Raw genomic sequence first — 10460 nt, forward strand, 5'->3', positions numbered from 1 at the left:
AATTTCTCCTCTGATGGAATGCATGAATAAAATTTCACACTTCCTAAAAAATCATTTCAAACGCTATTTCTTTAAGAAGCACATTTTACAGTTAGTTTATCATCCTAGTAGCGTCAGTTAAAGATATTTTTCAGGAGGTATTGGCTCTTCTCCCTGCCACTCACTACCCAACCTGTAAAACTGCAAACTTAGGTCTGGCATCTTATTTTTCTTGCTTTTACATGTTTTACTTTCTCTTTTAGTAACAAGCACCTTTCAGAGGAGACAGTGGATGAGTTTTGGATCTAAGTATGACAAGATGAGTGCTCCGAAATGACCCCTGTTTTTCAAATGCAAATTGGATATTCAGAAACCCTTTCCTCTGTGCTCTTTGACTCTAGAAGCGGTTACTGCTCCTTTTTGAAGCATTCATTCTCCCCACCAAAGTTCAGCGTGTGTAACTCTCAGAATCAGAGACGGGAGATCGGCACTGTGTGTAATTTGACAGCAACTATGTTTTCTCAGTAGATAGCCCTGCGCCAAGCCCATCGTAGCCTATTTGGGGAGCCTAAGCCTGTGCCCGGTCATTTCATGACTAGAAAAAAAACCAAGCCTCTTAATTTTTTCCCCCTTGATTCTGTTCTTTTGTGGGAAGATGCTTATTTTGATCCAAGACTGGTGTATTAGTTTTCTGTGGCTGCATATCACACTGCTGCACACTTTAAACTTTTCAGCTTTAAAACGACACCGTCTTCAGGCAAGTCTGGATTCTCGGTTCAGTCTCCGGAAGGCACGGCTCTCAGCTGGAGGCTCTGAGGAAGAGTCATCTCCTTCCACACCCATTCAAGTTGTTGGCAGAATGCAGTGTGCCGTGGTTGTAGGAATGAGGTCTTGTTTCCTTTTTTTTTCTTTTACTTTTAAATAAAATTTTATCGAAATATACCATGCATACGTAAACAATGAGCGCACAGCGAAAGTTGTGAACTTAACAAACCAACATGTGTGTCATCTTACAGCGCTCTCATACATCACCCCCCACCAACACCTTGCTCTGTTGTGACACATTGGCTACACACCATAAAAGAGCATTGTCAAACTATTACTACTATATATATAGCCAATATCTTACGTGTATGGTATTTCCCCCCAACTCATCCTATTATTAACACCCTGCATTTGGTATAGTTTATAAGAGAATGTTTTCATATTTGTACTGTTAACCACAGTCCTTCTTCCACGACTGGATTCCCTGTGTTATTAGTCCCATGTTCTGTACAATTCGTTCAAAGTATCTTGAGCCCTGAATCTCAGCCGAGTTGCAACACCTGCTCTCCAGTTCGTTGGACTCACCCAGGACAAGTAACAAGGAGATGATGATGGACAATGCACATCCCAAGGAACATCCGGAGATGATGGCCAATGCCTATCCCAAGGACTCACCCAGGAGGACTAACAAGGAGATTATGATGGGCAACACTGCAAGCAAGAGAGCTCCATCCATCTGCCCCATGGGTTCTAAGCTCTCTCTCAAATAGAAACAGTGTGGGCATCGCCATCCCCAAATCCTCAAGATTGGGGAATGCATGATGGATTAAAGTAGACTTATTATAATTCTATTATAGACACTATTATTCTAACAACATAAGAACTTTTATCATTGATATAAGGGCAGTAGTCACCAGAGGTTCTGAGGGGAGGGAGAGGGAAGAATAGATGAAATACGTGGGCATTTTTGGGACATTGGAATTGTCCTGCATGACATTTCAATGACAGATACAGGCCATTGTGTATTTTGTCATAACCTACAAAATTGTGTAGGACAGAGTGTAAACTATGATGTAAACTGAGGCCCCTGGTTAGTAGCAATGCTTCAGTGTGTGTTCATCAATTGTAACAATGTACCACACTGATGAAGGATGTTGTTAATGTGGGAAAGTGTGGGAGGGGGAAGGAGTGGAGCATACAGGAATCCCCTAAATTTTTTATGTAACATTTATGTAATCTAAAGCTTCTTTAAAAAAAAAAGTGTATACTCAGTGGCTCTCATTTTCATCACAGAGTTGTGTTGTCATCACCTCAGTCAATTTTAGAACATTTCCTTACTCCAAAAGGAAAAATCCCATGCTCCCTTTTAGATGTCTTTTAGAATTGATGTACCTTCTTTGATACTACTGCAAAAATTACAATATTACTGTTAGCTATTGTCCATAAGTTTCATCAGTTATAATTTTCTTATATATCACATATTCTTAACACTTTATAAAAGAACATTCTTATATTTATACTATTAACCACAATCTTCTTCTACCACCAAAATCACTATCTTGTACATACTCTAGATTATTCTCTAATTTCCTTTCAATTGACACTTATGTCTACAGACTACCCTTTCCAGTTACAATCTCATTTATAAATCAGCACTTTTAGTTATACTCACTATAACGTTACCATCAACTCTATTTATTTGCATACTTCTACAATAAACTTTATTAAAAATTCTACATACATTGAGCATCAGCTCCCATTCTCAACCCACATTCTATTTCCAAGTAGCCTATACTCTAGAGTTTACCTCCTTGAGTTTCCTCATCCTATTTAATTCATATTAGTGGGACCATCCAATATTTGTCCTTTTGTGTCTGGCTTATTTCACTCAGCATAATATCCTCTACATTCATCCACGTTGCCATATGCATCCCAATTTTATTTCTTTGTTTAGCTGAATAGAATTCCACTGTATAGTTATACCACATTTTGTTTAGCTGTTCTTCAGTTGATGGACACTTGGACTGGATCCATATTTTAGCAATTGTGAATATAATGTTACTATGAACATGGGTGTGAAAATGTCAGTTTGCATCCTTGCTTTCAGTTCTTCTGAATATAGTCCTAGTAATGGGATTGCTGGATCATACGGCCGTTCTATATTCAGCTGCTTGAAGTACTGCCAAACTGTCTTCCACAGAGGCTGCACCATTCTACATTTCCACCAAAGGTGAAGGAGTGTTCCTATTTCTTCACATCTTCTCAAGCACTTTTTTTTTTAATGATGATAAGGTGTGAAATGGTATCTCATAGTTTTGATCTGCAGTTTTGATCTGTAGCTAGTGATGTTGAACATTTGTCATGTGCTTTTTTGACCATTTGTACTTCCTCATTGGAGAAATGTCTATTCAAATCTTTTGCCCATTTTTTAAGTGGGTTGCTTGTCTGCTTGTCTTTTCATCATTGAGTTATATTATTTCTTTATATAACGTGGATATCAAACTGTTGCCCAACATGTGGTTTCCAAATATTTTCTCTCATTGGGTAGTCTGGCTTTTTACTTCCTTGACAAAGTCTTTTGAAGAACAAGTGTTAAATTTGAGGAGGTTCCGTTTATTTATTTTTTCTTTTGTTGTTCATGATTAGAGTGTAAGGTTTAAGAAACTTCTGCCTACCACAAGATCTCAGATATGTTTCCCTACATTTTCTTCTAGAAATTTTATTGTTGTACCTTTTATATTTAGGTCCATGATCCATTTGAGTTAATTTTTGTACATGGTAAGAGATAGGGGTCCTCTTTCTTTTTTTGTAAATGGATATCCAGTTCTCCCTGCACCATTTGTTGAGTTCTGGCCCAGCTGGATGGGCTCGATAACCTTGTCAAAAATAACTTGACTGCAGAGGTGAGGGTCGATTTCTGAGTTACAAATTCAATTTCATTGATTAATATGTCTATATTTATGCTAGTACCATGCTGTTTCTACCACTGTAGCTAAGTAATATGCTCAGGATAAAGTCAGGATAATAAAGTCAGATAGTCCACCAACTTTGTTCTCCTTTTTAAAGATGTTTTTGGCTGTTCAGGGCCCTTACCCTTCCAAATAAATGTGATTATTGACTTTTCCATTTCCACAAAAGGCTGTTAGGATATTTATTGGGATTTCATTGAACCTGTAAATCAGTTTGGGTAGAATTAACATCTTAACTATTCGTATTCTTCTAATCTATGAACACAGAATGCTTTTCCATTTATTTAGGACTTCTATGGTTTCTTTTAGCAATATTTTGTAGTTTTCTGAATATAGGTCCTTTGTGTCCTTGGTTAGGTTTATTACCAGATATTTGATTCTTTCAGTTGCTATTATACACGGAGTTCTTTTCTGACTTCCTCCTCAGTTTGCTCATCAGTGGTGTATAAAAAGCTACTTACTTTTGTGTATTAGTCTTGTATCCTGTCACTTTGCTGAACTCAACAGTTTTGCTTCTTCCTTTCCTTTTTTGGGTGCCTTTTATTTCTATATCTTTCCTAATTGCTCTAGCTAGAATTTCTAGCACAATATTGAATAACACTGGGTGACAGTGGGCATCCTTACCTTTTTCCTGATCTCAGTGGGAAATCTTTCAGTCTTTCATTGTTGAGTATAATGCCAGCTGTTGTTTTTTTTTTTATTAAAAGGAAATTAATTTTCTTATATATCTGACAGTTTTATACATCTCACAATGTATTTTGTTTTTTTGTCTTTGTTTATTTTTTTAATATTACATTAAAAAAATATGAGGTCCCCATATACCCCCCCACCCTCCTCACCCCACTCCTCCCCCCATGACAACAATCTCCTCCATCATCATGAGACATTCATTGCATTTGGTGAACACATCTCTGAGCACCGCTGCACCTCATGGTCAATGGTCCACATCATAGCCCACACTCTCCCACGTTCCATCCAGTGGGCCATATATGCACTTTACCATGTTGAGAAAGCTTCCTTCTGTTCCTGTCTTTTGGAGTGTTTTTAGCAGGAAAAGATGCTGCATTTTGTCAATGGCTTCTCTGCCTCAATCAAGAGGTTCATGTATTTTTCTTTTCCAATTTATTAATATGGTGTATTGCATTGACTGATTTTCACATGTTGAACCATGCTTGCATACCTGGGATAAAACCCATTTGATTGTGGTGTATAATTCATTTACTGTGCTTTTGGATTTGGTTTGCAAATATTTTTACGAGAACTTTTGCACCTATATTCATTAGAGAAATTAGTGTGTAATTTTCTTTCTTCATAGTATATTTACCTGGTTTTGGTATTAGGTTGATGTTGGTATTATAGAATGAGTTTAGTAGTGTTCTTTCCTGTTCATTTTTTTGGGGAAGAGCTTGAGCAAGATTCGTATTAGATCGTCTTTGAATGATTGGCAGAATTCACCTGTGAAGCCTTCTAATCCTGGGCCTTTTATCTTTGGGAGGTTTTTGATGGCTGCTTAGGTCATCACTAATGGGGTGTAGACAAGATCAAGGGGACTGAGATAAGAGACACCTAAAAGCAATTTTTATCCTTGCAATTTCCCAGCTGGCTAACAGTCAGTGTTCACTGGCAAACCTTTCTTTCAATCTCTACCTGCCTGTGATTCCATTCTGGCCGAAGCCGAGACTCAAAGCAGGCTCTGCTACCCAAATTCCCTGAAGAGAAACCATTCTCTGCCTTCTACCGCACCTTTCTTCTTCTTAGGGGGAAGTTGTCTGCTCCCCTCTCAGTTGGCTGCAGTGAGTCACAGGTTTTATCCAGGACGCTCACCTTGAGGGTGCAGGTTAGTGGCCATTTCTTGCCGCAGGGGCTAGTAACTCACAGTTTTTATTTTGGCTTCTTCGTCTCTCTGTCCCTTGACCTCCTGGAGACTGTACAGCATTCTCCTGATTCTACAGAACCCAAAGCAGGTCTGTTTGACAGCTTTTTGCCCTTCTTCTCTTGTTTATGTGATGGAGCTGAGCCCTGCCAGCCTATTCTGATGCCATCTTCCTGGAAGTCTGAGGTGTTGTTTTCTTGCCGACTGTCAGCCAGGGGTGACTCTCAGCCATGAGGGACCACTCTCGGGTCTTTTCTACATGACCTCCTCCATCTTCAAAGTCAACAATGGCGCATTGAATCCTTCTTGTGCTTTGTCTCTGTATTAGTCAGGACAAAGGGGTGCTGATGCAAAATACCAAAAACCAGTTGGTTTTTATAAAGGGTATTTATTTGGGGTAGAAGCTGACAGTCCCAAGGCCCTGAAGAGTCCAACTCAAGGTACTATAAGAGGTGCTTTCTCACCCAGAGTCTCTTGACACGTGTTGAAGCAGCAGGATGGCGGGCGATGTCTGCGAGGTTTCAGTCTCCCTCTTCCTCTTAAGGCTCTGTGGTCCCAGCTTATTCCAATATCCGCTGTAGGCTGGGATCAGTCTTGTCTCTCTCCTGGTGTTCATTCCTCTTCAGGCTCAGCTGTTCTATTCTCTCCACAAGGTTAGCTGTAAACCGTCAGGTGAACAGCTCATCTCTCTTCCCAGGGCCTCTGCCATGTCTAATGGAACCTTTGCTCTTCCCCTTACATATCTGCTTCTCTGTATCTACCTTCCAGCGCTCCGGCATTAAAGCCCCAACCTCCCTTCTCTGCAGTGTGTTTTTCCTGTGAGTCCCTGCCCATCAGGGATCACATGGCCCAATCAAAGCCTTAATCATTGTTTAATCATGTAAAAGTGAAACCTCTGAATCCAATATAATTTAATATGCCCAGAGGAACAGACCAGTTTACAAACGTAACCCAATGTCTATTTTTGGAATTCATGAATAATATCAAACTGCTCCAGTTTCTCCCTTCTGACATCAGTCAAAGAAAATTCTGTGCTTTTAAAGGGTTTATGTAATGAGGTTTATCCCATTTGGAAAATCTTCCTTTCTTAAAGTTTACTGAGCCATGTAAAGTAACCTAATCACCTGAGTCATATATCATCCCATTCACAGGTCCACCTCCAATTGAACGGAAGGATTTACACAATGATGAGGATTGTTAGGAGTCATCTTTGAATTCTGCCACCACAACTGGTGATAATGATTAAGTGTGGTGCTGAGTTTCGCTGTGCATTGAAGATCCTTGAGTTTTAAATCTCATGTTTAGCCTTACAGAGTATGACAATAAAAGGAATAACAATGGTTAGCTTTTATAAAATAGAAATGTTGTAGATCAAGCATATTCCCTCCATAGAAACTAAAAGAGAATTCAAGAACAGAAAGATGGAAGAAAGTAAATGAAAAAAGCTGCTGAAGGGTGATTAACGTCATGTGGTAGATTCCTCTATACAAGTTTCATGCCTTTGGAGCTTAACAAAAATGACACATGTCACTTTGTACTCTTCATGCTGTTTTCATTGAACTGAGAGGCAAATTATTTGAACTCTAATTTCTCTGCTCTCCCTTCCTACCTTTGGGACCCTGGAAAATCTCTGGGTTTCATTTGTTTCATCAGCCAAACGAAGATAACCATCTTGCACTTTCTTAAAGACAGGCAACCTTAGGGCCCATCTCGCTCTAAAATGTGGGACCTGGATGGGACTGAGCTGTGACGATTCGCTCCCATGGGACTGCACACAGCATGGATTGCTCTCTCACTGGTGCATGTTGGACTTTCCGTCAGACTCCTGCCTGGTCCGGGAAGCTGGCAGGTCCTGTGGCTTGTCGTGGGATCCACAGGCGGTTCCTGTGAGTGCCAGGCCACTCTCCCTCTTCTGGAAAAGTGGAAACTTCGAATTACCTAGGCTGCATTTCCCTTCCTTTGCCCATCATGTTTAAGTTGTAAGCAGAACCTAAATGCAAGTCCATTTACTGAGCCATTAACATCTGATGGGCAGGAAGCAAAGCCCAATGGAGAAAGACTCTTCTCAGTCTGTGAGTGGCATACACCAGCTCCAGGAGCATGTTCAGAACTGGTAATTATTTCAGATTTGCAGCACCTCCTGCAATCCACGTAGAACCTTCCTTGATTGAAGGGAGACTGGGGACAGGAGGAGAGCTTCAGCTTTCCCTTCTTGGAGTCACTAGGGTCTCTCTAGGGGACTCTCCCAAGAGTCCTACTCTTTCTCTCTAGGACCCTTTCAGGTACCTGTTTTTTTTTTTTTTTTTAACCTTCTTCTTCATCCCCTTGCCTGCTGTCAATCAGCAATCTGTTGAATTTGATTTTTTTGCTTGGATGGAAGTTTGGTGAGACAAGATCCATGAAGTAGAGGAAGGGATGAAGAAAGTAATTTGCTGGTTTGGCCAAACATCTTTAAGATAATCAGAGTTTTACCCTGCCAAGAGTGGCTTCCAAATTCCCTGCACACCACCGCCCGGCTGGCTCCTTGATTGCTCTCCCGCTCACACATGCTCACACCCGGCCTGCGACGGTGCAGCAGTGGGGGACTCCCATTCCTGGGACGAGCGCACACGCTCTCCTCGGAGGACCCGCTGTGGAAGCGGGGGCAGCGGCACCGTGGAGGGGACCACTGGAAAGGTGAAGACGTTGAGGATAACCAGGCCGCCGATGATGAGGAAGCAGAAGGAAAACCAGAAGTAAAAGCATCAGAGAAGGAAAAAATAGCAGAGAATATCAAAGAGGAAGAATGGCAGCAGAAGAAAAAGCAAGAAAAAATTAAAAAGAGGTTACACTATCTTGCTTGCAGTTGCAACTGCAAATAAGATAGTCCCGTCCATCTCATCCAAGGGATCTAAGGCCCCTCTCAGGGCCTGGTGGGCATCACCATGCCAGAATCCTCAGGACTGAGGAAAGGACAATGGACTAGAGTAGACTTACTGGTATTCTAATGTAGACTTACTGTGACTCTAGCAATGGAAGAACTTTTATCATGGATGTGGAGGCAGTGGCCACTGCAAGTTCTGAGGGCAGGGAGAGGGAAAAACAGGTGTAATATTGGGGCATTTTGGGGACTTGGGAATTTTCCTGAATGACACTGCAATGACTGTTACAGGCCATTATATATCTTGTCATAAGTTACAAAATTGTGTGGGAGAGAGTATAAACTACAGTGTAAACTATGATCCATGCTTAGTGGCAATGCTCCAAAATGTGTTAATCAATTGTAACAAATGTCCCACACTAATGAAGGATGTTGTTAATGTGGGAAAATGTGGGAGGGGGAGGGGGTGGAGAATATGGGAATCCCCTATATTTTTTATGAAACATTTATGTAATCTAAGTATGTTTAAAAAAATAAAAAAGTATATATATGTATATATATATATAGAGAGAGAGAGACAGAAAGAGAGAGAGAGAGAGAGACAGAGAGACAGAGATAGAGAGAGAGGGAGAGAGAATAGTACTGGGGGAAAAAAAGGTTAGAAGAATCCGAAGAATCTAAAGTGCTAACACCAGAAGGGCAGTTAGCAGTTAAACTGTGGCAAAAGAAGTTGAAGGAAGTGTCAGACCTCGGATTAGCAAAAGAAACTTTTGGTGTTAATGATACATACAGTGTACAGAATAGATGTTATGAACCCATTTTCAAGAGATGATTTCACAGAGTTTGGAAAGTTACTAAAAGATGAAAAGTCACTATATTATGCCAGTTTTATATTTATCAGAATCTCTCTACTGATGGAGGGCTTCAGATGGCGGAGAGAGACTCTTCATTTGTTTTAATCGCTTGATTTAAGTGTTTGAGAGACAAATCTCCTTTGTTCTCCTAGGCTGCAATGCAGCAACTTTAACAGAGCTTTGGCATTTCCTTTCCTTTATAAAACATGCTCAGTGACCTGCTCCAGCTGACTACATTTTGGTAGATGGTTATGTTAACAGTTAGGGCATCTACAGTGTTTTATAAAGAAACAATTCAATAAAATCACTATTGTGAGGACTTAATTTTTGTGTTACCTCCCAAGGGACATTTTTGGAGAGTATAGAACTGCTCTTGGGACTAGAGTTCTTCACGATATCCTTACTAAAGCTTAACAAACTTGACCAGGAGTCACAGCATCAAAGCTAAAATGGTTTTTTCCCATGTTTTTAAGAGTGTCATCAAAGAGCAACAAAGCTGTAGGGTTGCCTTCCTTTTTCATTTGGAAAAATTTTGTTCAGATATTAAGACCTATTTACCTAGAAGAACTCTTTATTTGGAGAAATTGAGACTGTAACTCAGATTATGACTGGAGATTAAATATACAGAGTCAGGGTTCAACTGGTGGTTTGGGTGACCTCGAAGTCTTTGAAGAATTTTCTTTGTCATCTATCTTGTCTTAAGCTATTATGTTTCACCAAATTCGTGGTTGGAGTCATCTTTTTTTTTTTTAAATTAAAGTAGGAACAAAGATTTTTTAGCTTCACTTATAAAGGAAATAGGAGCTTCAATCAAAGCTCTATGGATTAAGAGGAAGCAGGACTATCTAAATGATTTGAGGAATTAACAGAGAGCAGCCACTACAGAGCAGTAATTACAGCAAAGATTGTTTCAAGGCAGACAAGAGCTTGGGTTTCCTTAGCAGTAAAAATGACATACACAGAATTTTAAATCTATTTTATTATAGAGAGATCAATTTCTAACAAATGGAAATATAGCACCTGTTCCTTACCTGTGTAAATAATATTAATTCCTTTGAAACTGGAAAAAAATTCCATATCATTTTCATGTTAAAGAGCCTCTGTTTCTTCTCTCATTGTGATTTGAGTTGTCCCTTCTATTAATCTGGATTGGCCCTTGC

General features: G+C 40.0%; 1 pseudogene; it reads left to right on the forward strand.

Moving 5' to 3' along the window:
* The first annotated feature begins 1388 nt into the window (after positions 1-1388).
* Positions 1389-10166, forward strand: LOC139437955 (eukaryotic translation initiation factor 3 subunit J-like; annotated as a pseudogene).
* Positions 10167-10460: the final 294 nt, after the last annotated feature.

Source organism: Dasypus novemcinctus, chromosome 31 (genome assembly GCF_030445035.2).
Source record: "Dasypus novemcinctus isolate mDasNov1 chromosome 31, mDasNov1.1.hap2, whole genome shotgun sequence".
Classification (NCBI taxonomy): Eukaryota; Metazoa; Chordata; class Mammalia; order Cingulata; family Dasypodidae; genus Dasypus; species Dasypus novemcinctus.